This window comes from Macaca nemestrina, chromosome 2 (genome assembly GCF_043159975.1).
Source record: "Macaca nemestrina isolate mMacNem1 chromosome 2, mMacNem.hap1, whole genome shotgun sequence".
In the NCBI taxonomy this organism is placed as follows: domain Eukaryota; kingdom Metazoa; phylum Chordata; class Mammalia; order Primates; family Cercopithecidae; genus Macaca; species Macaca nemestrina.
Window position 1 is genome coordinate 62,415,587 of NC_092126.1, and position 27,396 is coordinate 62,442,982.

The 27,396-nt window shown below is 40.0% G+C and overlaps 1 protein-coding gene and 2 pseudogenes across 4 annotated transcripts in view; 1 reads left to right on the forward strand and 2 right to left on the reverse strand.

Moving 5' to 3' along the window:
• The window catches only part of LOC105488541 (schwannomin interacting protein 1), an 804,156-nt gene that overhangs the window by 605,151 nt on the left and 171,609 nt on the right, over positions 1 to 27,396 (forward strand). The window lies entirely within an intron of this gene.
• On the reverse strand, positions 20,780 to 21,409 carry LOC105488538 (large ribosomal subunit protein uL22 pseudogene; annotated as a pseudogene).
• On the reverse strand, positions 22,202 to 23,695 carry LOC112427835 (splicing factor C9orf78 pseudogene; annotated as a pseudogene).

The window sequence follows — 27,396 nt, forward strand, 5'->3', positions numbered from 1 at the left end:
TGTCACGCACTGTGCTGAGAGCAGTACATGTATTCCTTGAATTCCAACTCCAACTTAGGTGCCCTTCATTTGGGTTCCATAGCTCTCTAAATACCTCTACTAGAGCACCTGCCATAAATCACATATTTACTTTGTCAGTTTCATTTATTCATTCAACAAATATTTATTACTATGTGTCCTACAATAGTGGGCAACTTAGATAGTTTTTCTACTTTCTGGTTCTTACAGGCTAGCAGGGAGAAAGACAACTGAGAAGTAACAATAATGGATCATAGGTGGTAAAGTAGAAGATTCTGTGGGTGTCAGAGTTCTTAATGCAATCCAGGAGGTCAGGAAAGGCTTCCTAAGGGAGCCATCCTTCAGTTGAGCCTGACGTATGTACCAGGAAAAGAGATCAGCCCATTAAAGGCCTAGAAATGAGAGAACACATGCATGGGGCCTCTCTTCAGGTAACTGAAATAAGTTCATTATGAATGGAGAAAGGCAGGGCACCGGCAAGATGGCAAGATGGAGCAGTCACAGCAGTGCTGGCTAGTGGAAGGCTGTAAAAGCCTTGTCTAAGGAGTCAGATTTGTTTATCCCTGAAACAATGGAAAGGCCATTGAACGATTTTAAGAAGGGTAGTGACATGGTCAGATTTGCCTTTTAGAGTGGCCACTGTGGCTGCCTGTTGGAGATGCAGGGAGGCTGATTGGGACACTGTTACTAATCCAAGTGAGAGATGCTAGTGGGCTGGACTAGATAGCACCAGTAGGAAAGAAGAAATGTAGACAAACTTTAGAGCTGCCTACAAGGTAGAATTAACAGGATTTGTTGACTTACCAGGAAAAAAGACAGGAGGGAGAAGAAAGACTAAAGGATAATCCAGAATATTTAGATTTAGGTAGTTTTGGGTGCCATTCCTGTAACTGGGAATTTTTGGATGGAGAGGGGGCAGTTTTGAGAGAAAGATGATAAGCTCGGTTTAGGACATATTGATTCTGAAGTGCCTTTTAAAACAAGTAGAGTTAGTTGTCCAGTAGGTATCTGAATATGCATGGATCTAGGGCCAAAGGACACAGTAGACACAGGTCTGGAAATTTGAAACTCGTTATCATATAGATTGTAATTAAGTGGATGGATATAATCCCATTAAACTATAGGTCTAGTGAGGCAAGGACCATACATTATTTACCTCTGCATCTCCAGGGTCTAATACTATTTCTGGAACAGAGTAGGTGCTTTGGTAATTTTATTGACTTTAATGAATATTAACTAATTAACAGTGTGAAATACAATCACATTTAATTTGAAAATCTTCCTTAATATAAAATATTAGAATACAAAAATTGTGTGGTATTAATATGCATCAACAATTGAGAAGTAACAATAATGGATGATAGGTAGTTTTCAGAAAAGTGATATTGAACTGGATAATCTAAAAAAAATGTTGGGCAGAATAATAACTACTTTGAAGACAAATGAAATGCATTTCACTTGTACAAATTAAAGCATAGTTACAGACCAAAAATTACCAAAGCAGATTGCAAGTGCTATTTTATCATCATTTGTACAGTGTGATGGAGCAATTAAAATGTGATATATGTATTTGTCTATGCATAATAATTAGCAAGAGATAAAGAGATTAGAAGGATAGTTAAAGAAAAACCAAAAATGAGCAACCTTTCAGCCATGCATTTGGCACCACACACATCTGCTTTCAGCAACAGCCTATCATGGTGACTTGCTTTTCATTTTCCACTAGTTCCCCTCACAGAGCTTATATGTGGGGATGAAACAAAACTCTTCATGTGTATTATCATGGTAATTTTATAATTATATTGAAAGGAAATTCTTTGAATCTTTTTATCCTTTTATTGGAAATAACATTTAAATGCGGGAATACATTCCCTGAGACCAAACAGTGTCTGCCAGCAATGGTAATAAATATCAGTTCCACTCTTCAAAGAAAGGATATGTTCCCCAGTACTTTTCAAGCATGTCTTTTTTCCCCTCTCTTGAATAAATTTTTGTTGATTCTTTCATTTCATCAAAATACCTACAAAGTACAAGTACCACTCAGAAATTGTTCTTTTGAATTTTGGCATGTAATCCATCATTTGTGCATGGCCGAAAGATAAATTTCAAGTGAGTCATTACTACCAGTGCATTGTGGCAGAAAACATCCTGGCCAAAGGCAGACATGGGTTCACATTGCAATGCGCTTGCTTCATACGTACAGAAGATCCCTCAACCTCTCTAGGTCTTATTGGTCTCAACTGTAAAATGAGGAATTGAATTTAGTTACTTTTTATTTTTATTTTTTTCCTTGAGGCAGAGTTTTGCTGAGTCACCCAGGCTGGAGTGCAGTGGCATGGTCTTGGCTCACTGCATCCTCCACCTCCTGAGTTCAAGCAATTGTCATGCTTCAGTCTCCCGAGTAGCTGGGATTACAAGCTACAGGCATGCACCACCATGCCTGGCTAATTTTTGTGTTTTTGGTAGAGACGGGGTTTCTCCATGTTGGCAAGGCTGGTCTCAAACTTCCGGCCTCAAGTGATCTGCCTGCCTCGGTCTTCCAAAATACTGGGATTTAGTTACTTCTAAGACCACTTCTAGCTCTATGATCTTATTCTATCCTCGAAAACATTTTATTACTTTATGTAGACTTTATTAAATTTGACTTTGCTTTATTATTTTATGTTCTCTATTAATTACCAAGATTTATGTACTGTGTCTGTGCCCAGTGGAAGCTAAAGATCTAGGAACACAACATGAGAATATGCTAGCACTCATAATAATGTTTCTATTCTTTGGGCATTTACTACACATCAGTCATTGACCAAGGCATTTGCTCTACCACATTTAATCTTCACAACAACCTTATATAATAAATATTTATATCCCCATTTTACAAACTATGAAATTGGGACTTGTGTATGTTGGTAACTTGACAGAAAGTGTTCTTGGTGAATTTCAACCCTAGATCTGCCAGCTCCAGAGCCTGTGCTTTTAACCATTATGTTATATCCGGATTTCTGGCTGGATCTCTCTCCGAGGGTTGGAGCGAACCCAGTAGACACAGGTAACATCCAGGAAGGAGTGTTGAGTGAAGTCATCTAGGATGTTTATCCACAAAATACAGATCTGAGAGGTGATCAAGGAAGGGAGAACCAAGATTATGCTGGAGAGCTGCACGAACTGTGGTTGTAAGGCTGCGGGAAGTATCACATCCACACAGGGAGAGGCAAGGATAGACATGGGAAGATGAGCAGTGACATTGGTAGCCTGGAGAATCTTAGCTTCTTAGAACTGGATCTTAGCAGAATTCTCTCCAAGTCTTCATCACTAAGGTGAGGTATGACAGGATTATGTGAAAATTCTCCTTCAAACATTATCTAGTGATGGCATAAGAAAATACAGTGAGAGTATCTTTAAGATACTCTTTAAGAAACAGGTGGCAAGTAGTTTGTGCTAGAGCTTCTCCCAGTGACTCATGCAAGGCACAATAGAAAGGCTTTCCAAGTTAGGCAAAGAAGGAAAGGAGAGATGGAGAAGGTATATTAGGAAGAAACCTCATGTGCTTGAAAATTATAACTAGGAAGATACAATGGGTGCAATTGGTGCTAATGTTCTATAATACCAGGCCATCTCATTTCACAGGGTGCAGACCTCAGAGGTAACCATACCTACCATTTAGAAAGTTTTCTACCTTAATAAAATGGGATGTTATCACATCAGAAGTATATGAATTGCTTCCACCAGACACAATCGGCTCTTATAAAGTCTTCTTGCTTAAAAGATTGAATCTAAACCTAATCTAACCTCCACATAATGATCAGTTTACAGTATACACAGGCGATAGAGAAACAAGCTAAATGACACGCAAATGAAGCACTTGGGCAAATCCTATATTCTATAGGACAAGTGATGCAGTTTCTCCAAAAATAAACTACCCAGTTTCTCCAGCAAATTAATGGCATGAAATAAGGGCAGATAGATTATAGAATGAAATACACTTAATAGATATTAACGTAAAAATCAATAGTTGGTGTAATAATAAAACTTCTAGTAATTTCTCCTAAGTAAACAATTAGAGAAGCAAGTACAGATGTATGTAGGTGAGTGTTCACTGCTTTATTGTTTGTAGTGGTAGAAAAAGATGCAGTTTGGGCTGGGTGTGGTGGCTCGTGCCTGTAATCCCAGAACTTTGGGAGGCCGAGGCTAGTGGATCACCCAAGGTCAGGGGTTTGAGACCAGCCTGACCAATATGGAGAAACCCCGTCTTTACTAAAAATATGAAAATTAGCTAGGCATGATGGCATGTGTCTGTAGTCCCAGCTACTTGGGCAACTAAGACAGGAGAATTGCTTGAACCCAGGAGGCAGAGGTTGCAGTGAGCCAAGATCGTGCCACTGCACTCCAGCCTGGAGTGACAGAGCGAGACTTCATCTCAAAAAAAAGAAAAAAAAAAAAGAGACATGCAGTTCTGAGACAGAAAAATAAATTAAGGTTGGGGGAACACAAGTTACAGGCAGTAGGTATGGTATGTCATGTCATGGCATGGTGTGATGTGATATGGTGTGGTAATCAGAAAACCTAGATTTTAACATGCTTGGGCAAATTAACCTCTCTAAGACTCAGTTTCCTCATCTTAAAATGAGGATGATTAAAGTTCCTATCTGATAGGGACGTTATGAGATTAAATAGGATAATATTAAGCACAAGGCCTGGCAGAATGAACATTCAATATATCCTTCCAGAATATACACCAGACTCTCGAGAATGATCATCTCTATCTACAGAAGGAACTATGGTGAACTTTTTTACCCTTTCTGTTTTAAATTGCCTTTCATTGTCATTCAATTCTAACATTTTTGTCATTTTCATTATGAGTGTATGTGCATCCATTTTTGTAGTTAATAAACTTTATTTTTTAGAGCAGTTTTCTGTTCATAGCAAAACTGAGCACAAAGTACAGAGTTCCTATATACCCCCTACCCACTACAGGCACAACCTTCCCTACTATCAACAGTGTATCCTTTTTAAACCTTGAGTTTTTAGGTGTGATTTTAAATTTTCAAAGAAATAGGTAACTTTTAACTGCTAATTTGATATGTAATTGCAAAGTCATCAAAGAAAATGGTTTGTATGATCTTGATGCTTTAAGAACTAATATTTAAACTTTTCTTTTCCTTTATAATGTAATACATGGTAAATATATAAAAAGACAGTATATTTTCTATATACTGGGTCCTACATATTTTCTGTGTGATCTATTATTTTTTATATATACTTTTAAATATTGGATCACGATCATGTATTTGTCCATTTTTCTTGTGATTTGTCTTATCATTTTCTTAGATTTTCAAGGCTATGTAGTGGCCCTCTTAATCTTCAGTGACCTTTTTCTTCTTTTCCTTATATTCTATTTTCTCATGCAAATAGTTTACATGAGAGAAAAAGGCACCATGAGGGAAAGAGTAACAGGAGCGATTGGGCAGACTTCAAGCAATATGAGTCAGAATAGTGTAGTGATTACTAGCATGTTCTTTGAATGAAGACTGATCTGGATTGAAGTCCAAGCTCCAAAGCTTGCTCTCAATTTACTCATCTGTAAAATGTAGCTGATGATCATTGTACCTACCCCAAAACAAATCTATACTTTCGAGGTACCCTGGGGTATAGGTTAGGGTATTGCAGGATCTTGACAAATTTCCTGAAAGTTCTAACAGGGAAATAAATCCATTTTCACAATGAAAAATACACGAGCTTGAGAGAGTTTACTTACGTGTAGTAATGAAAAGGGAATTATTTTTATTTTTTATTTTTTTATTATACTTTATGTTCTAGGGTATATGTGCACAACATGCAGATTTGTTACATATGTATACATGTGCCATGTTCTTGTGCTGCACCCATTAACTCATCATTTACATTAGGTATATCTCCTAATGCTATCCCTCCCCTCTTCCCCCACCCCACAACAGGCCCCAGTGTGTGATGTTCCCCTTCCTGTGTCCAAGTGTTCTCGTTGTTCAATTCCCACCTATGAGTGAGAACATGCTGTGTTTGGTTATCTGTTCTTGCAATAGTTTGCTGATAATGATGGTTTCCAGCTACATCCATGTCCCTACAAAGGACACAAACTCATTCCTTCTTTATGGCTGCATAGTATTCCATGGTGTATATATGCCACATTTTCTTAATCCAGTCTGTCATTGATGGACATTTGGGTTTGTTCCAAGTCTTTGCTATTGTGAATAGTGCCAAAACAATAAACATACGTGTGCATGTGTAGTTATAGCAGCATGATTTATAATCCTTTGGGTATATACCCAGTAATGGGATGGCTGGGTAAAATGGTATTTCTAGTTCTAGATCCTTGAGGAATCGTCACACTGCCTTCCACAATGGTTGAACTAGTTTACAGTCCCACCAACAGTGTAAAAGTGTTCCTATTTCTCCACATCCTCTCCAGCACCTGTTGTTTCCTGAATTTTTAATGATCGTCATTCTAACTGGTGTGAGATGGTATCTCATTGTGGTTTTGATTTGCATTTCTCTGATGGCAAGTGATGATGAGCATTTTTTCATGTGTCTGTTGACGGCATAAATGTCTTCTTTTGAGAAGTGTCTGTTCATATCCTTTGCCCACTTTTTGATGGGGTTGTTTGTTTTTTTCTTGTAAGTTTGTTTGAGTTCTTTGTAGGTTCTGGATATTAGCCCTTTGTCAGATGAGTAGATTGCAAAAATTTTCTCCCATTCTGTAGGTTGCCTGTTCACGCTGATGGTAGTTTCCTTTGCTGTGCAGAAGCTCTTTAGTTTAATTAGATCCCATTTATCAAGTTTGGCTTTTGTGGCCATTGCTTTTGGTGTTTTAGACATGAAGTCCTTGCCCATGCCTATGTCCTGAATGGTATTGCCTAGGTTTTCTTCTAGGGTTTTTATGGTTTTAGGTCTAACATTTAAGTCTCTAATCCATCTTGAATTAATTTTCATAGAAGGAGTAAGGAAAGGATCCAGTTTCAGTTTTCTACTTATGGCTAGCCAATTTTCCCAGCACCATTTATTAAATAGGGAATCCTTTCCCCATTTCTTGTGTTTGTCAGGTTTTTCAAAGATCAGATGGTTGTAGATGTGTGGTATTATTTCTGAGGGCTCTGTTCTGTTCCATCGGTCTATATCTCTGTTTTGGTACCAGTACCATGCTGTTTTGGTTACTGTAGCCTTATAGTATAGTTTGAAGTGAGGTAGTGTGATGTCTCCAGCTTTGTTCTTTTGGCTTGTTTTTTCCAATTCTGTGAAGAAAGTCATTGGTAGTTTAATGGGGATGGCATTGAATCTATAAATTACCTTGGGCAGTATGGCCATTTTCACAATATTGACTCTTCCTATCCATGAGCATGGTATGTTCTTCTATTTGTTTGTGTCCTCTTTTATTTCATTGAGCAGTGGTTTGTAGTTCTCCTGGAAGAGGTCCTTCACCTCCCTTGTAAGCTGGATTCCTAGGTATTTTATTCTATTTGAAGCAGTTGTGAATGGGAGTTCACCCATGATTTGGCTCTCTGTTTGTATGTTATTGGTGTATAAGAATGCTTATGATTTTTGCACATTGATTTTGTATCCTGATACTTTGCTGAAGTTGCTTATCAGCTTAAGGAGATTTTGGGCTGAGAAGACGGAGTTTTCTAAATATACAATCATGTCATCTGCAAACAGGGACAATTTGACTTCCTCTTTTCCTTATTGAATACCCTTTATTTCTTTCTCTTGCCTGATTGCCCTGGCCAGAACTTCCAACACTCTGTTGAATAGGAGTGGTGAGAGAGGGCATCCCTGTCTTGTGCCAGTTTTCAAAGGGAATGCTTCCAGTTTTTGCCCATTCAGTATGATATTGGCTGTGGGTTTGTCATAAATAGCTCTTATTATTTTGAGATATGTTCCATCAATACCAAATTTATTGAGAGTTTTTAGCATGAAAGGCTGTTGAATTTTGTCAAATGCCTTCTCTGCATCTATTGAGATAATCATGTGGTTTTTATCATTGGTTCTGTTTATATGGAGGATTGCATTTATTGACCACATAGTGGAAGTAAAGCACTCCTCAGCAAATGTAAAAGAATGGAAATTATAACAAACTGTCTCTCAGACCACAGTGCAATCAAACTAGAACTCAGGATTAAGAAACTCACTCAAAATCGCACAACTACATGGAAACTGAACAACCCGCTCCTGAATGACTACTGGGTACATAATGAAATGAAGGCAGAAATAAAGATGTTCTTTGAAACCAATGAGAATAAAGATACAACATACCAGAATCTCTGGGACACATTTAAAGCACTGGGTAGAGGGAAATTTATAGCACTAAATGCCTACAAGGGAATTATTTTTAAAACTTTTCTAGCTAGAATAAAATCTCCAGTTGGCATAGTGTAATTGGTCATTGTTCCTGAATCACTGCTTCATCACCCCAGTTTTCAGAGGCACTAAATGAGATGGAGATAAAGAAGAAATCCCCCAAATTCCTCATTTCATTACGTGTTTCAGAGGCAGAAGGAAATCTCTCCTCAGTTATCATTTTGTGAGTAAATTTTGACTAAACCAAAGTAATCTATTAAGTCACTCATAATATTCCTAATACCCCAAGAAACTATTAATTGTCAAAATGATAGCAGAATTTTACTCAATGCCTGTTCCTTTCACTTTCATATGTAAATTAAGACCTTCTGGCCATCTCTTTTTCCATGACAGTTCATAAAGCCAAGCCTAATCTTCTCCTGACAAAATACATGTGAAGAAGTGAGCTTCAAAGTCTAAGCTAAGAGCAAGAAGCTAAGATGAATTCTGAAAAGAAAAAAATGCGCTCTGAAAATAACTTGTCCAGATTCCTCCTAGCAGGTTAATTTAGGATCTGATATTAGTTTCTCATTGAAATTTTCAGAAAATGAGTGAAGCATTTGAAACAGAAAGTGCAATTGTACTCATGCGTTTAATTTTCCAAGGTTCAACTATACCAACTTTATTATACAAGGTTTGCACATTTCAAAACTTTAAGACATTTTTTCCAGTCCAATAAAAGGGCTATTTTCAAGACCAAGATATAGCAAAAGTTTGTGACGACCTTTGAAACAACTAGACCTATCAGTTAAAAGGTCAATGATAGCCTTTTACTTGCATTTCCATTTATAAAATTGGCAATTCTTCCTTAAACAATTGTGAGCATAATTGACATAATACATACATTGGTTCTTTATCTACTTGTCATCCTCTGAGTGCTGAGGTATAAAGGAGGAGGCTGTTATTAGGGATCTTGAGCTGAATTCATAGCATTGATCTTAATTCAGCCAAGTGATTAGAATCCAATGTGGTACCTTTCTGTTTAGACTGAAGCAGGTAAGAAGGGTCAGTCACAAAGAAATGATTTAGGAACTTCATTTGCGGTACTAAGGAGCATCTCAGGGCACTTATAGATTGAATAAATAAAAACTCCATCAACCATTTACATTGAAGAAAATTGTGTTTCCAAACTGTCTTCCATAAATATTCACCTTTCAAAAGCATTTTCCTCTTATTAACCTGAGAGCACGTGGTAGAGGAAAAGTTGAAGTCATGCTTGACAGTAAGTGACGTCTACCAAAGCCTGGTATGGATTTTTCCCAGGATTTGTAGCTGATATACCCTAGAGATATGGGTAAATTGTGTCACAAAAAACTGCAGAATTGAACTAGAGGTCCCACAGCAGGACATACCATAATATTTTAGGACAAAAAAAAAAAAACAGATTCCCAAGCAATCTTACTTCTGGAGCCAACCCTGACACTTCTCTGCTTTCTCGTGCACTGAAGTATCCTGAGGCACCAGTGTCTCTCAGCATGATACAGTTCATTCATACCAGCAAGCATGTGGATGGCTTCCACTTAGGCTGTCAAGTTTTTATTCTTGTTAAGAAAGAAGAAACACAGGAGGCCGGACACGGTGGCTCACTGCCTGTAATCCCAGCACTTTGCGAGGCCGAGACGGGGGGATCACGAGGTCAGGAGATCGAGACCATCCTGGCTAACACAGTGAAACCCTGTCTCTACTGAAATGCAAAAAAAAAATTAGCCAAGAGAGGTGGCGGGCGCCTGTAGTCCCAGCTACTCGAGAGGCTGAGGCAGGAGAATGGCATGAACCCGGGAGGCAGAGCTTGCTGTAAGCCGAGATAGCACTACTGCACTCCTGCCTGGGCAACAGAGGGAGACTCCATCTCAAAAGAAAAAACAACAACAACAACAACAACAACAACAAAAAAAAAAACAAGAAACACAGGGATTCAGAGAACTTAAGTTCTTTCTTACATGATGAACTATATTTGGACAAAAGTCATTCTGCTTGGTCTACAGGTTGTCATTCTCCAAACATACTCTTCTTCCTCTTGCCTCTGTGTTTTGCAAGTTCTGAAGTCTCTATCTCATATTTCCTCACTTGGTGAGCTTCCTCTCATCCCCCCAATTAAAGTCCAAGGCTCACATCCTCTGAGAAGTCCTCCCTGACTCAAGGACCTTCCTTGTCTGCATCAAATAACCTTAAAGACTCTTTAAAGAAATTATTGTCTTATTTATCTATTTTATCCACTACAGTTGAGTACAGGTGCCATGTCTTTCCTACACTGAGTGCTAAAGGTTAATCTGGGACTCAGAAAACATGTTGAATGAATACATGAATATATCCATACTAAAATTGCACTAGGCCAGGCGCGGTGGCTCACGCCTGTAATCCTAGCACTTTGGGAGGCAAAGGCGGATGAATTGTCTGAGCTCAGGAGTTCGAGACCAGCCTGGGAAACATGATGAAATCCTGTCTCTACTAAAATACAAAAAATTAGATGGGTGTGGTGGTGCGCACCTGTAGTCCCAGCTGCTCGGGAGGCTGACACAGGAGAATTGTTTGAACCTGGGAAGCAGGGGTTGTAGTGAGCTAAGATTGCATCATTGCACTCCAGCAATTTTTTCTAAAAAAGAAAAAAAAAATTGTACTAGAAGTTTAGCCCATTAGAACAAAGACTAGCTTGTTCATTATCAGAGTGTATCAATTCTGATAATTCCCAGGCATATGCTCTTTAAATAAGGAAAGTAGAAAAGCAAACATCCTGGCATTTAGTAGTCACTCAATAAACGGTTCTTGAATAAATGAGCATTTCTAATGAAAGAATATCTTATATTAGGCAATTCCATTGAAAATTAAAATGGGAATTTCCTTTAGACAAAATAATCTCATCAACACCAAAAAACCTCCATTCAAAAGTGTTCAGATCATGTTATTGAAGCCAAAAGAATTCATGGCACAAATACCAATATAGCTTAGCAGCAACACGATTGTAACAATACAATATTTTCTTCCTTCCTTTCTTTCTTTCCTTCTTTCTTCCTTCCTTCCTTCCTTCCTTTCCCTCTCTCTCTCTCTCTCTCTTTTTTCTTCTTTCTTTCTTTCTCTTTTTTTTGAGAGGGAGTCTCCCTCTTATTGCCCAGGCTGGAGTGCAATGGCACAATCTCAGCTCACTGCAACTTCTGCCTCCTGGGTTCAAGCAATTCTCCTGCCTCAGCCTCCTCAGTAACTGGGATTACAGGCATGCACCACCACGCCCGGCTAATTTTTGTATTTTTAGTAAAGACAGGGTTTCACTTTGTTGGCCAGGCTGGTCTTGAACTCCTGACCTCAGGTGATCCACCTGCCTCAGCCTACCAAAGTGCTGAGATTACAGGCATGAGCCACCATGCCCGGCCAACAATACAATATTTTCAAAAATTAATTTTGGGTTTTTCTTTCCCAGCTTCCTTTTATGTGACCACATTGTCTCAAGGAAAGTAGAATGGTTACATTGAGAATAAAAGGGAATAAATAGTACATGTTTGGCTTTGTGACTCCGAAGCATGCTTTTGAGAACCAAAGCACCATCCTGAGGGACTCCAGAGATCATGACATAGAAACAGAAAGAGATTAGATGAAGGACCAAGACCTCAGCCTCCCCTCAAGGAGAGCTGGCAGATATAGAGACAGAACAGCACCTGGAGTCAGGGATAGGGGAGAGGAGAACCTGACTTGGAGTCACTCAGGGAAGAGGTTTGGTGGAGGTGAAGATGGTCAACATCAGAAGACCATGCAGAACTGTTGGAATTCGGTAGCAGGATGGATATGAGAATGCCTCTCTAAGGACATGACTCTTGATCAGGGATCCAAAGGATGTGTAGGAGCTACGTAGGAGCTTTCACGGGAAGCTGAGATAACTAATTATAGCTTGAAAGAGCACTACACACAGCATGGGGGGAGGGGCTATTTTGCTATCCCTTCTATTAATGGGTGTTCTCATGCCACCTGTGGTTTTTTTGGCCTAAGAACATTCACCTGTGTCCCAAGACTTTTTTGAACTCCATCTATACTGCCCCATATGAATATCCCCACATTTCTCAATTGTCCAGGATACTCTTAAGCCTCTTGCCAGTCCCTTAAATATGGTGGATGAGAATTCCTGGCTTCTAGTGTGTCAAGGGGAACAGGGTGGTGTGGAAGAGAGGCACAGCACAGGTACTTAGGAAACACTGGACAGTGATCAAACTACCTCCATTACACATATTTTAAATGGAAGTTGAAATTGCAAACTCTGTGTAAATTAGTGGCGAGATTAAATTAGCAGAATGTCGGTTCAGAATCTAATAAATCTGGTCAGACCATATCCAATGTTGAGATGTTTTCCTTGAATACCAAACATGAGGAGCACACATTCAGAAGAATACAGACAGGATGATCATAGGAGAGTAGTCAAAAGCACTGGGCACACACAGTCTAAAGAAGACAAAACTTGGGTGAAGTCTTTCATGAGCTGTAGGGTAAGGGAGAGCACTGGAGCTCATTACTATACTTCCCTGAACTGTGACTGCCACTAGCAGTCAGACCGATCCAAAACTGGAGTGTTCAAGATCAGTTAGTTGACCAGTTTGTTAGAATGGTGCCAAAGGACCTCTAAAGGGTGAGTGGGATGGTGAGTAGCTCGGATTACTTCTGACTCTAATTTTAATTCTATGAAATAAAGACAAAGGGTTCATTTAATCAATTAACAAACATTTATTGAGCACTCGTTATGTGTCAGGCACTGTGTTAAGTGCTGGAGATGTAACGGAACAAAACGAGACATGGCCTCTCTCATGCGGCTTACAGTCTAGAGGAAAGAAGGCAGACAAAATCACACAAGCAAATAAAATTTCGATGGTGGTAAGTGTTACAAAGGAGGAATGCACAGTGCTATCATAACTTTTATTTGGGGTATACCTGGACAGGAACGTGAGGATAGCTCTTTAAGTATATGACTCTTGATCAGGGATGCAAAGGATGTGTAGGAGCTACCTCCCTCCCCTGCAAGGAAGAGTGGTCAAGACCATTGAATAAAATATGCCTCATCAAAAGGCAATATGGCATAGTCATTAAAAGATAAAGCTGAATTCCGTACCTTCCACATATGAGTTGTGTGTCCTTAGGAAAGTTATTTAAGCTCTCAGCACTTAAGGGTTCTTATCTGCAAAATTAGGAAAATATATATTTCACAGGGTTAAGACAAATGAAATAAGGGATGCAAAATGATTAGACTAAGCCACTAGCTAGTGTTTATTAAACTTTGGTGATAATCCATAAATTGACATGAAATGACAATGACAAATTATTTATTGAAGATAGAGCAAGAACCTTTTAAACTACAAAACAGTCCATTCTCGGATCCTGAAAATCTCAGCATTAAGGCTGGAATCATCAAATCATTAAGTAGGTAGTGTGAACCATAGTCCACAAATCTGTTGTGAACAATATCCCATAATTCTTCATTTTTCTTCAAACCTAATTAAATATTACTCTTGCCTAGATCAGGAAACTTTTTTCGTAGATTAAAGAATTGTTCTAGATCGAGGAATGCAATCTCAATTATTATTGGATTCCTTTGTCCCTCCTAATTTTCAGTTCATCAAGGTGGTGCCTAATAAATTCATTTTCCAAGATAACTTCACTCCTTGACAGCAGGCAACTCACTTGACCAAGGTTTCTGTCCCTTTTCTCATCTGAAGCAATCTCTCCTCTCTAGTATTTCTTCTCCTCTTTCTCCTTAACTCTCTCCCTCCCACTTCTTTCTCTCCTTCTATTCTTCTTCCCTCTTTTCAAAAAAATCTCTGTCTCTCCCTATCTTCCAGAACATGAATCAAGTGTCTTTGATAGCCTAGGCTAGAGCAGTGCCTGACACAAGCCTGCTTTTATTCCCTTATCTGGCCCCACCCACATCCTACTGATTGGGCCATTTTACAGAGAGCTGATTGGTCTGTTTTACAGAGAGCTGATTGGTCCATCTTGACAGAGTGCTGATTGGTGCATTTACAATCCCTGAGCTAGACACAGAGTGCTGATTGGTGCATTTACAATCCTTTAGCCAGACATAAAAGTTCTCCAAGTCCCCACTAGGTTAGGTAGATACAGACTGATTGGTGTATTTACAAACCTTGAGCTAGACACAGAGTTCTGATTGGTGCATTTACAATCCCTTAGCTAGACATAAAGGTTCTCCAAGTCCCTATTAGACTCAGGAGCTTATCAGGCTTCACCTAGTATATCCCACAGCTGGGCTGCAGGCCAAGCTGCCCGAGGGTCCCCTGCCATGTGCTCACACTCCTCAACCCCTGGGCGGTTGATGGTCCCGATCACCGTGGAGCAGGGGGCGGTGCTAGTTGGGGAGGCTCCGGCGGCGGGGGAGCCCACTGTGGTGGAAGGCGGGGGTTTGGGCATGGCACGCTGCAGGTCCCGAGCCCTGCCCCGTGGGGAGGCAACTGAGGCCCAGTGAGAACTTGAGCCACCCCCCCGGCAGGCCGGCACTGCTGGGGGACCCAGCGCACCCACTGCAGCTGCTGGCCCGGGTTCTAAGCCACTCTCTGCCCCCGGCAGGCGGCACCAGCCGGCTGCTCCGAGTGCGGGCCGTGGAGCCCGTGCCCGCACCTGCCAGAACTCGCCCTGGCCTGTGAGCCCCGCCCGCAACCCCGGTTCTCGTTGGCTCCTCTCCCTCCACACCTCCCGGCAAGCAGAGGGAGCGACCTCTGGCCTCAACCAGCCCAGAGAGGGGCTCCCACAGTGCCCTGGTGGGCTGAAGGGCTCCTCAAGCGCCACCAGAGTGGATGCCAAGGCAGAGGAGGCACCGAGAGCTAGGGCTGCTAGCATGTTGTCACCTCTCAACATGTGAGGTACTGCAGGAACTAGCAAAAGTGGAGAGCTGTCACTCTTAGGCCTAAAAGGCAATGAACCAAGTTACCAGAATCTACAGAGAACCTCAAGCCATGGAAGTAGGACCACCTAACTGGAGATGCAATCTTCCAGCACAGCTAATATAGCCAGTGCCCTAATCATGATAAGGAATTGGAGTGGAGAGGTGCACAGAGTGATGAATACTCTTAATCTGTCTTCTCCCACTCCCTCCATTTTCTGCAAGTTCCTCCAACAGCTGAACCCAATTGGAAACCAGAGAACAGGGAGCCTGGGTCATGTGATCCTCAAAGGTCAGCCTTCTTAGGCATACGGTAGGTTAGAGAAGAGCAAATAATGGATCAACGTGAGGGAAGGGTGCTGGTAAGTGTAGTGTATTTACTAATGAGGAATATTTAGGCCAGCCACAGAGATTGGCTCATTCTTGAAATTTAAAAAGTATACACATGAAGGAAATATTAGTGGTTGCCAGGGATTGAAGAGGGGGTGGGGTTGGTGGGGAAGGGGATATAGCTATAAAAGAGCAACATGAAGGATTCTTGTGACGATGAACATATTCTGTGTCTTGACTGTATCTCTGTAAATATCTTAGCTGTGATGCTGTTCTAGTTTTGTAAGATATTTCCTCAGGGGAAACTGGGTAAAAGGTATACAAGAGGTCTTATATTATTCTTACAATAGCACGTGAAATATAAATATCTCAAAATAAAATATTTAATTTAAAAAAAGGAAAAAACAAGTTACTTGGGATCAGATGTTGGATATTTCTCAGTCTTATGTCATCAAAAGAAGTATAATTATTTGCTTCCTCAAAAAACTGAGTCTTCCATTTGATTTACACAGAAATCTGTAGCTCCTGCAATTCTTAAGCAATAATCATTGAACAAATTGATTTTTTCTAAAAGTTTCTCACTGTTTGACTTGACCATATCTTTAGAATATTTGTTAGATTGCAAAACCCCAAACACAGCCATGAATAGCCTTGGTCTGTTAAGACACTGGAGGAAATGCATACTTGAGCACAGAGAGAACTAAGGAACAGAGGTGTATTAGAAATAATCAAAGGAGTAGAGCAGGGGAAGTGAAGGCAGTTCACTAAAATATTCATTCTCCATCTTGTTACAAGAAGATTTAATAGGGATATTAAACATAGTACAATAAAAACCACACACCTGGTAGAGTAGCTATTATCAAAAAGATGAGATATAAGTATTGGCAAAGATGTGGAGAAAAGGGAACCCTTGCACACTATTGGTGGGGATGTAAATTAGTAGTACAGTCATTTTGGAAAACAATATGGAGATTCCTCCAAAAACTAAAAATAGTATTACCATATGATCCAGCAGTCTCACTTCTGGGTATACATCCAAAAGAACAAATCTGTATGTTGAAGGGATATTCGTACTTCCATGTTCATTGCAGTTCTACTCACAACAGCCAAGATATGGAACCAACGTAAGTGACCATTCTCAGATGAACTGCTTTTTTTAAAATGTGCTATATATATACCCAATGAAATAACATGCAGCCTTAAAAAAAGAACAAAAATTTGTCATTTGAGACAACATAGCGGAATCCAGAGAACATTCTGCTAAGCGAAATAAGCCAGGCGCAGAAAGACAAACACCGCATGATCTCTCTGGAACCAGAGGCTGGTGGGGGAGGGGAAGGCAGCAGGCAGAGCAAGGGGAAATGTTAGTCAAAGGGTACAAAGTTTCAGTTAGATGGAGGGACGAGTTCTGATGATCTATTGCACAAGGTGACTATAGTTAAAATAATGTATTGTATATTTCAAAATTCCTAAAAGTGGATTTAAAATGTTCTTACCACAAAGAAATGATAAGTATGTGAGGGGACAGATATGTTAATTCGTCTAATTTGTTTATTCCACAATGTATATGTGCACTAAGACATCATATTTTGCCCCATAAATATGTAATTATTTGTCAATAAGAAATAAAAATTAAATTTAAATAAATCAACTCAAAATGGGTTAAAGTCTTAAATGTAAGATCTGAAACTATAAAACTAAAAGAAAAAAGCACAATGGAATGTTTTTAAAAGTAGGAATAAATCTGCTGAAGAGAAAAACAGGATAGTAACCATGAGACTCAGTCAGGAGTAGGGCTAGTACACAGCATAAAGGCCTAAATAAAGCCATGTACAGTGTGAGAAGTCAGCCCTTCAAGTAGCCTCTGGCCCTACCTTTCTAACAGCCAATGCAAAAAACAAACGTGACCTATTACGTGATTATAAGATAAAACTTGACTTGAAAGAAATCTGTTTGTTGTGTCCCTGTAGAGGTGACATTACAGTTGCCTCAATAACACATCTAGGATTAATAACGCTGGTTTCATTGTTCAGTAAAAATAGTTCTAACTGGGACCTAAATAATGCAGTTCAGGTGTCCAGTTTTCTGGCTTTAATTAGGGGACATTTTGGAGTATGTTCAAAATGAAAGAATTACATTCTTTAAGAAATTTTTTTTTAAAATGTTTTCCACCAAGCTTTGGGTAGGTATTAGTAAGTTTTCAAACTCAAATCCCTACACAGTGCAAGAAGGTAAAACAATGAAGAGAAATGGATGTCTATTAAAAACAAACACTAAAAAATACAATGATAAAATAGCATTTGACAAGTGATATCCATTTGGGGGTTACAATAAGGTGTGGTAGGGAATATGCAACCTAGAGCTGACTGCTCATGACCAGCTTATTGTTATCAGAACTGAAATAGGGGCCAGATGTTGCTAGGTCTCTTATTTTTCCTGTGTATTAGAGTTCTATTACAGAAAACAGAAACCACTCTAGCTATTTTAAGCATAAAGGGCAAAGGGCTTCAACACAGGGAATTAGGTGCTTAGAACATGTTAAGACCAGGCCTCCAGGACTTTCTGACAGGGAACAAGGAAAAATTGCCCCTAAAGGAAGCTGCTAACCCTGCCTGAGTCAGAGGACCGGAAATCAGTAAGCTTCCCCCTGAACGGTTTGCTCCGGGAACAACATAGGAAATGGGAAGATATTGCTGCTGCTGCTGCTGCTGCTGCTGCTGCTGCTGCTGCTGCTGGTTCCAGAGCCATGCTTCACCCGTCCAGGGCCACACTACCAACAAAAATAACAACAGCGTAAAGATGCTGCTGACACCATCCACCTTTTGACCCTTACAAAGGGTTTTTTGTAGCAGCGTTCCAAAGCGGGCTTGAACTGATCATGCCAACCACCAGGAGCAGCCAGGACGCCTGCCTTTTAAATCTTACTTGAATGCATCTCGTTGGTCAAAGTTTAAGTTAAATCACATCTGACTGCCTAGCTTAGAAATGTCCCTTTCAGTTGCCCAGCCTCTGGGGGCGGGGAGTGACAATATGTAGAATGTATGCAAACTAAAAATCCATTTTATTCACCATATTGTATTTTTATGCAAAGATCACCTGAGCTTTTTAATGCTGGCAATTCAATTTTTTTTAAATTAATGGATGGGCAGGCCAGTAACATAGATGTCAAGAAAAGGCATCCGTGATCCAGTCTGGTGGCTCATGCCTGTAATCCCAACAGTTTGGGAGGCTGAGGCAGGAGGATCGCTTGAGACCAGGAGTTCAAGACCAGCCTGAATAACATAGAGAGACACTTGTCACTACAATAATAATAATAATAATAATAATAATAATAATAATTAGCAGGTCATGGCGGCACACCTGTGGTCCCAGCTATTTGGGAGGCTGAGGTGGGAGGACCACTTGAGCCCAGGAGCTGAAGACTGCATTAAACTATGATCATGCCACCACTTTCTAGCTTGAGTGATGGAAAAAGAAAAAGGAAAGGAAGGGAAGGGGAGGGGAGGGGAGGGGGAGGGGGGAGGGAGAGGGAGTGGAAGGAAGGAAGAAAGAAGAAAGGAAGAGAGAGAGAAGAAAGAAAAACAAAGAAAGAAAAGGAAAGAGTGAGAAAGAAGGAAAGAAGGGAAGGAAGGAAGGAAGGAAGGAAGGAAGGAAGGAAGGAAGGAAGGAAGGAAGGAAGGAAGGAAGGAAGGAAGGAAAATAAAAGAAAAGAAAGAAGAAAGGAAATGCATCTGTGAACAGATCCAGCTTCAGGACAAGTAACTGGAGGGTAGTTTTTGGTTCACTTCAGTGCATGGAGGAAGATGTGAAGCCCCAACCCCTCACTCCAGTTTATATATGAATAATAGTGTCTATAGTGTGCTATATTCAAAGCACTTACAAAGGTATTTATTATTACAAAGACAGTAAATTATTGATAAAATCATATTTCAACAACACATAAATGCATATAGTAAAATTTAGTTTATCTTCTTTTACTGCCCACTGCCCACATGTAACCTGGAATAACGTGAAATAAGTCAGACTTCTCTGTGTTGGAAGCTGAATCTGCTAGAAGCATCCTTTGATTCAGGGGGTCTATACAGAGAAAGCTAGAGCCAAGGTGTTGGACTAATAAGAGAACCTAGCCAGTACGTATGGTGGGGGTTTAATTTGGCTGGTGAGTTTAGTGACTGAGGAATAGGTGGCCTCTCCAAAATGGATAGCTCATATTCAGCTGAGAACAAAGGGAATTTCTTATAATATATTCTACACATAGCGAAGCAAACAAATACAATGTTCTGTATCAGAGATGTTTTACCAGCTTTGTGGTAATCTCAGATTTTATGGTTAATGGTCAAATTATTGTTAATATTTGAATAACTGGGTGGGCACAGTGGCTCATGCCTGTAATCCCAACACTTTCGGAGGCTGAGGCGGGTGGATCACTTGAAGTCAGGAGTTTGAGGCCAGCTTGGCCAACGTAGCGAAACCTCATCTCTACTAAAAATACAAAAAGTAGCCAAGCGTGGTGGGAGGTTCCTATAGTCCCAGCTACTTGGGAGGCTGAAGCGGGAGAATCGCTTGAACCCAGGAGGCAGAGGTTGCAGTGAGCTGAGATTGCGCCATTGCACTCCAGTCTGGGTGACAGAGCAAGATCCTGTCTCAAAAACAAAAAAAAAATTGAGTAACTTAGAGAACATGTTGCCTTTCTCAGTAAACGTTAGAAGAAAGGGGTTATAATTTATTATATTCTAAACACTACAGTAAAATATTTCAATTTAAATAAGACCTTTGTTCCCCTAGCTTATCTTTCAGCAATGTTTCTTGTTTATTTTGCTCTTGTTTTCTTTTTTTTCTTTTTTCTCTTTTTGAGGCAGAGTCTTACCCTGCTGTCCAGGCTGGAGTGCAGTGGCACCATCTCGGCTCACTGCAACCTCTGCCTCCTGGGTTCAAGCGATCCTCCCGCCTTAGTCTCCCAAGTAGCTAGGTTTACAGGCACCAGCCAGCCGGCCCAGCTAATTTTTGTATTTTTAGTAGAGATGGGGTTTTGCCATGTTGGCCAGACTGGTTGTGAACTCCTGACCTCAGGTGATCTGCCTGCCTCGGCCTCCCAAAATGCTGGGATTACAGGTGTGAGCCACCACACCTGGCCTATTTAGCTCCTGTTTTCAGAAGAAAGTAAACATTCTTTATCTTTTTTTTTTCCTTTTAATTACATTTATTTTAATGCTGAATTTACTCCCGTGCCGTAAGTTTTTGTTTCTTCAGTTTCTTCTGGGATATCTTTTTCTTCTGGGCAACCTCCTCTTCTGGTTTAGGAACAATCTGTTCCTTTTCAGTAAGGATCATCTCAATGTAGCAGGGAGAGCTCATGCATGGGTTAATCCGACCATGAGCTCTGTAGGTTCGTCGGAGCATCTTAGGTGCTTTGTTCACTTGGATATGCTCGACGCCCAGAGAATCTACATCTAAACCCTTAAGTTCAGCATTACTCTCTGCGTTTTTAAGCATGTGCAGCAAAAATTCTGCACTCTTTTTGGCCCACCGACCTTGTGTCCAGCCCCACTGCTTGGCCTGGGCACACCTGCCAACTCCACCATTGTAACGTCGGAATGGTACGCACTGTTTCTGTAAAGAGACATCTTTCAGATACTTCGTGGCTTTTCGAATATGCATACCCTTGATGGCCTGGGCAGTTTCACGAGTGTTCTTAAAGTGAACACGAAGATTGGAACCTCTTGATTTGCATGATTTCGTGGGGTTCTCCGGGTCAAGTGAATAGCGAACCATTTTCACAGATTACCACTGGACACTGGATCTCCCGAGTCCGCAAGCACCACAGGCGGCCCCACCAGTGGAGGAGCCAGGTCGTCCCATTCCCGCCCATCACGTCCCTCTGCGGACCTCAAAGACCGACCGGCCCGGCTCCCAAAGTTGGGCCCTCCGCAACGTCCCCTCGCATAAGAAACCACTGCCTCCAGCGAGGATTTAGTATCTCTGGGAGTTCTCCTCCCGGGGACCTGGAGGCCGACGCCCCCGAGGCCAGGATGGTGGCGATGGCAGGAGGATTATCTTTCATTTTTTAAATTCATTTTGTATTTAATAATTAAATTCTGAAAGTGATAAAAATATATATAGTTTTGCCTTTTCTTTCTTAATAAAAAACTTTGTAAAAGTTAGAATATACCAGTATTCCTCTGATATTCTAGTATTTTTCTGCTGTCAGCTAGACCCACTCTAAACATATTTGAACCCATTTCAAATATGTGAAAGTAGAAGACAAGATTGCATATATAATGATAAAAGCACAGTCTAAAGGGTATTGTTAATAGCATACCATGGACACATAGTTGCTTCCTCCCGACCAAGAACAAATGTTAAGAGAAAGCCAATACCTTTACAAACAAGATTTAGTGCCCACGAGAATAGAGTTTGCTTTTAAATAGGAAATCTATGCATTGCTTTATTTCAAAAAGTTACGAATTTAGTGCTTGACAAATCCAGCAGGTAAGCAGCAGGAGTAAGAAAGTCTATTTTTGGAACTGTTTAATGGCAAATGTGCATGGTTCTATCCAGGAAGCATTTTTCAGTGAAAGGGATGGAGGGAGAAAGAACTGGTATTTACATTCCATTCTACACATCTCAGTACCACCTGTTCATCTTCTTGAACTTCTCATAGTGATAGTCATCAGGGGCCTTCTCATTAACAGGATGCTTGCCATTTGGAAAGGACCACTCAGGCTCTGGCTTCTCCCTGTCACCTGCTTTCAAGGCTCTTTGTTTCTGTGTATGAGGCTGTTGAGCTCCTCATGATAAAAATTGGTTGTTCAGCACATACTCACAGCCACGTTGGTAGGCACAAAGGACGTCTCACCGTCTTTCTTTTTGTTCTGCTGCTCTTTCCCAGGTGGGCCTTGGCATCCTCCATGGAAATGATATTATTTTTTATTTTAGCATTGATGCTGAGGTCCACCTTGGGGATGCCACTCAGCATCTGGCTAGAAAGCATCTCCTCTGTCTTCTTTGCTGAGGAAACACAAATGTTTTCTTGAAGTTCATAAAGGCAGTCCTCTGTGTTCTTCAGTTTGACTTTCTATTCCTTGTCTTCCATAATCTCTTTCCTCTTCTTCAGCTCTGTCTCAACGCACTTTATTATGTCTGCATTCTCATCCCTTCAGTTGGTTTCTGCAGAAAACAGTGTCCCCAGGGGTTTCCTCTTCACTGATTTTATTTTTGTGCCTTTTGTTTAGTTTCTTTGGGAAACTGTGGTGGATGCCATACCACCTGTTTTCATCTGAAAGGGATCATCCACTAGAGTGGTCTCTTCTTGTACCTTCTCTTCCACCAGCAGGGCCACAGCACTCAGCCTATTGGGCCTGTTCCTCAAGTTCTGCACCCTCTTGTCTCTTCCAGTTTGAATCAAACCTCCTCTGAATCCTGCTTATTCTCTTCTGACTCTGAGTTGGCCTGGCACCAACAGAAAGTCTTTCTTTCTATCTTATAGAGAGAATAATAATCAGCACTTCTCAAAGTATTCGCGTCAACAAGACATTTTCTTCTCGAGGCATCTCATCGAATCCACAGGATCTATAATTTCATTTACGTTTAGCCAAGGTCTAATCAAGGATTTAGGTTTCTAATTTGTATTTCCCCAGTTGCTTAATGTATACATTTGAGATACAGTATTTTTGTGTGTGTGCATGTGTGTGTATGTGTGTTTGTGTGTATAGAGAGGGTGTGTGTGTGAGAGAAGCATGTATGTGTGCTTGTATGCATATCATTTTTTCAAGTACTTTCACATATTGTCTCGTTAAAGTGTTGAAACAACCATATGAATAAACAGGTTGCCTATTATTTTCTCCATTTTACTGTGGCTCAAAGAGGTTTAGTGGCTTAATGATGATTAACTAGTAAAGTATCAGAACAGATTTGAACCCTCTGTTTCTGAGTCCAATTTTCTTTGCCCCAAACTACATGTCTTCATATAGAAATCATAAAATATAGCTGAAGGGCTTTAGAATTCCTGGAGGAAAGTGGGGAGCAGGAAGAACAGATGTGGGGACTCCTCTCCGTGGCATCTCTTCCTCCCCTGGCTATAGCAATTGGAACCTGCTGTTGCTGCTGAGCAGAGCCCATGTATGCTCAGCGCTTCCAGGAGCTGGGTAGGTGTTTTGCAGCCTGTTGTCTGAATCCCCAAGAAGAACCTAATTATTAATAGTTCATCCAAAATTTGAGATTCACTTTGTTTCTTTTCAGTCCTCTTGGAGATTGAAGAATTCTTGCTGAATCGTAATGTTGTTTTTCTTATCAAAATACTTATACATGTTAACTGTAATTAATTTAGAAAATAATGATTTCATAAAGAAAAGAAATTAATAATAGCTGGTAGTCCCACCATCCACATATTTCTATTACTACAGTTTTGCTGCATATTGTTTCTTTACAAATATAAGAATTTTAAAATGAAGTTACACTCTTTTTTGCAGTGTTTCTATGTTTTCTCTAAAAATAGAAAAGTATCACAAGTCTAGTCCCATGTTATTAAGTAGTCTTCTATAAGAACATTTTTAGTGACTATCTCATTGCATGATGTCAGTGTTCTTCCATAAGAACATTTTTAATAACTATCTTATTGCATGATGTCAGAGTTTGCTTCACATACTAGGTCAGAATTTTAAATTAGTTCTGTTCTTCATCATTTTAGATATGCTATGTTTATTTCATTTCCTGTTTGATATGAAGAACCCAACTCTAACCCCATATAGTACCTGGAAGAAGCAACCCTATACATCATGACACCTCTTCTCCCAAACAGCTGCTAGGATGAGGCTAATCTATTGGCACTCAGCAAGCAATCAGACTAAATCAACCAAGAATTTTAACTAAGAGACCCAGCAAAAACAGTAGAGGAGAGGCATTTCAAATGAAAGATACTTTGCAACCTAATACTTACAACCAAAAGAACCTTGACCAAAACATTGTGATAAAACTTGAGGCTGAATCTTCATTTTCCATATTCATAATTTGTTAGAATAATTCTTAGAATTGGGATTGCTAGCTCAATTTTATACGTTTTAAGACTTTTGATGCACATTGCCAAATTGCTACCTGGAAGAGTTGAACCAGTTTATTTTCCTCCTAACCACCACTAGAGGTTCATGTATTCTTTCCAATTTGATTTCCAAAATGGTATTTCATTATCTTAAGTTGCATATCTATGATTTCTGAGTGAGTTTTAAGATTTTCTATAGGGATTAACCATTTGTATTTCTTCTCTTGTTGATTGTCTTTTCATATCATTTGCTCATCTTTTTTGTTAGAGTAATCATACTTTTCTCATTGATTTAAAATAACTCCTTATGTGTTACAGATTTTAATCCTGATCAGGACCTTTTTTACTGGGAGCTAATGTGGGTTAGGAGGAAGCTCAGGGAAAGATGGACCAAGGGTTGGGTAAAGGTCTGCAGCCAAAGGAGGATTAGGTCAGGAGACACTGCAGCTCCTGACTCCTCTCCCTCTTCCCTAACCAGCATCTTTTTCCCCAGGGCATTCATAGAGACCGTCAAAGAGTATATTGATATAGATAGTTTTTAGGGAATTAATTTACGGATTTTCAAATTGCATATAACTTGTTCATAAAATTGACTGTCTGAGAAATCTTTACCCACCTCCCTTTTCCAGTAGTTTTCTCCCATTTCACAAAATCTTGCTATGGTGATTTGCAATGGGATACAAAGTACTCTGGAGCTCCAAAAAAATGGTAATTTGAAATATTGGGGAGGATGTCAAGAAAATGAGTGACTCGAATCCCTGGGTAAAAAAAAAATTCCTTTGCAAGTCAAGCGGTTGCTAAATTGACAGATTATTAAAAATTTTTTCTTATAGATCACCTTGTGCATATAACTCAATGGGAATTGAGAGACATTGCCACGGCTGTCTTCATTCCCATCTACACAAACAAGATTTCTCAATGTTTTCATTGAGATGCATTTTAAGAGTTTGATTTTCTAATCTTAATAATTACCTGTCTAAAGTTATAATATATTCATGTTGTTTTCATCAGTTATACCCCATAATCATCAGGACAGTATAAACTCCCTAACTGTAATAAGTAAACCTAAAACTTCAATGGTTTAACACAACAAACTTGATTGCTCATTCATCGCACAGTTTGATGCAGATGAGGGGCCCTTCTTGGGGACTCTCTTCCAAGGGTGACCCAGATAGCTCTGCTTCCATCTTGTATCTCTGCCACCAGAGTTTCTAGTTCCACTTGGGAAGATGAGAGAGAGAGAGAGACAGAGAAATTCAATTCACTCTTTCTCTCTCTCTCTCTCTTTCTTTTTTCTTTCTTTCTTTCCTTCCTTCCTTCCTTCCTTCCTTCCTTCCTTCCTTCCTTCCTTCCTTCCTTCCTTCCTTCCTTCCTTCCTTCCTTCCTTCCTTCCTTCCTTCCTTCCTTCTTCTTTCTTTCTTTCTTTCTTTCTTTCTTTCTTTCTTTCTTTCTTTCTTTCTTTCTTTCTTTCTTTCTTTCTTTCTTTCTTTCTTTCTTTCTTTCTTTCTTTCTGAGACAGAATCTCCCTCTATCACCCAGGCTGGAGTGCAGTGGCACGATCTCAGCTCACTGCAACCTCTGCCTCCTGGGTTCAAGAAATTCTCCTGCCTCAGCCTCCACGTTGCTGGGACTACAGGCACACACCACTGCACCCAGCTAATTTTTGTATTTTTAGTAGAGACGGGGTTTCATCATCTTGGTCAGGTCTCGAACTCCTGGCCTCAAGGGATCCACCTGCCTCAGCCTCCCAAAATGCTGGGATTACAGGTGTGAGCCACCACACCTGGTCTCAATACACTTTTAACTGTCTAGGATAGGAAACAAGATTTCAGTTCTGCCCACTCTCCCAGTGGAAGACTACGAAATAAAAACTTCTTGGACTTTCAAGAAGAAAAAGGGTGTGGTGAGCACAGAGTACTGTCTCTGCCACAGGTACTACTGGCAATAATCGCAATGACAGCTCCATCCAGATGCATTGTCTTTTAACAGAGCCAAAGGTCACAGGAAAGAAACAAATTGTAATTTCACTTTATATTTATTATAGAAAACTAAGGTGTAATTATACTAAGGTAAAATTTAAATACTCCTAAGCACAGAAAGATCTTTTATTATAATAAAATTTTGTAAAAGAATGGAAATAAGAATTCAAAGGGAAAAAGAAATGATGTAAAATTCCTATCGCTTACTAAATGGATGATGGTGGGTGTCATGGTGCTATACTACTTATATTCCATTAGATATATTATAACAAGCTGAGTAATAGTATTACTTTTGAAAGCCAATATTTACAACAGACCATATATTACACCCTTTGCAACCATTTAAGTTTTGATGAAAACTTTTAGATTATAACATAAAACTGAAGGAACGTATATAGATTTTCAAAATTCCTTTAGAAGATATTGAACAAAAATGTTGAAGCCCAGTGTCTTTAAGGAAATACTCAGTTTGATTTCATTCAACTGTTAGTAGGACGACTTCTGCTGTACTGGATTTGCAGCTCCATGGGTTGCAAACCACTGTCTTTTAGGACACCAATCTCTCAGGAAGTCTAGGGACAAAGAATTCCAGGTACAGAAATGTTGCATTTTTTGGCAGAGTTCATAAATGAAGGTAACAAGCAGAGCCACAGACTGACACACCCTGCTTAGCTTTGTGGTCAAGCTACCTTAGGGTTTAAGTCTTCTGCTCTGAAGTCTGTGAATTCTTATTGCCATGCTCATCAGCTGATCATATTGAACCACTCTCCCAGTGAAATAAAAATCCTACCACTTTCCAGAAGAAT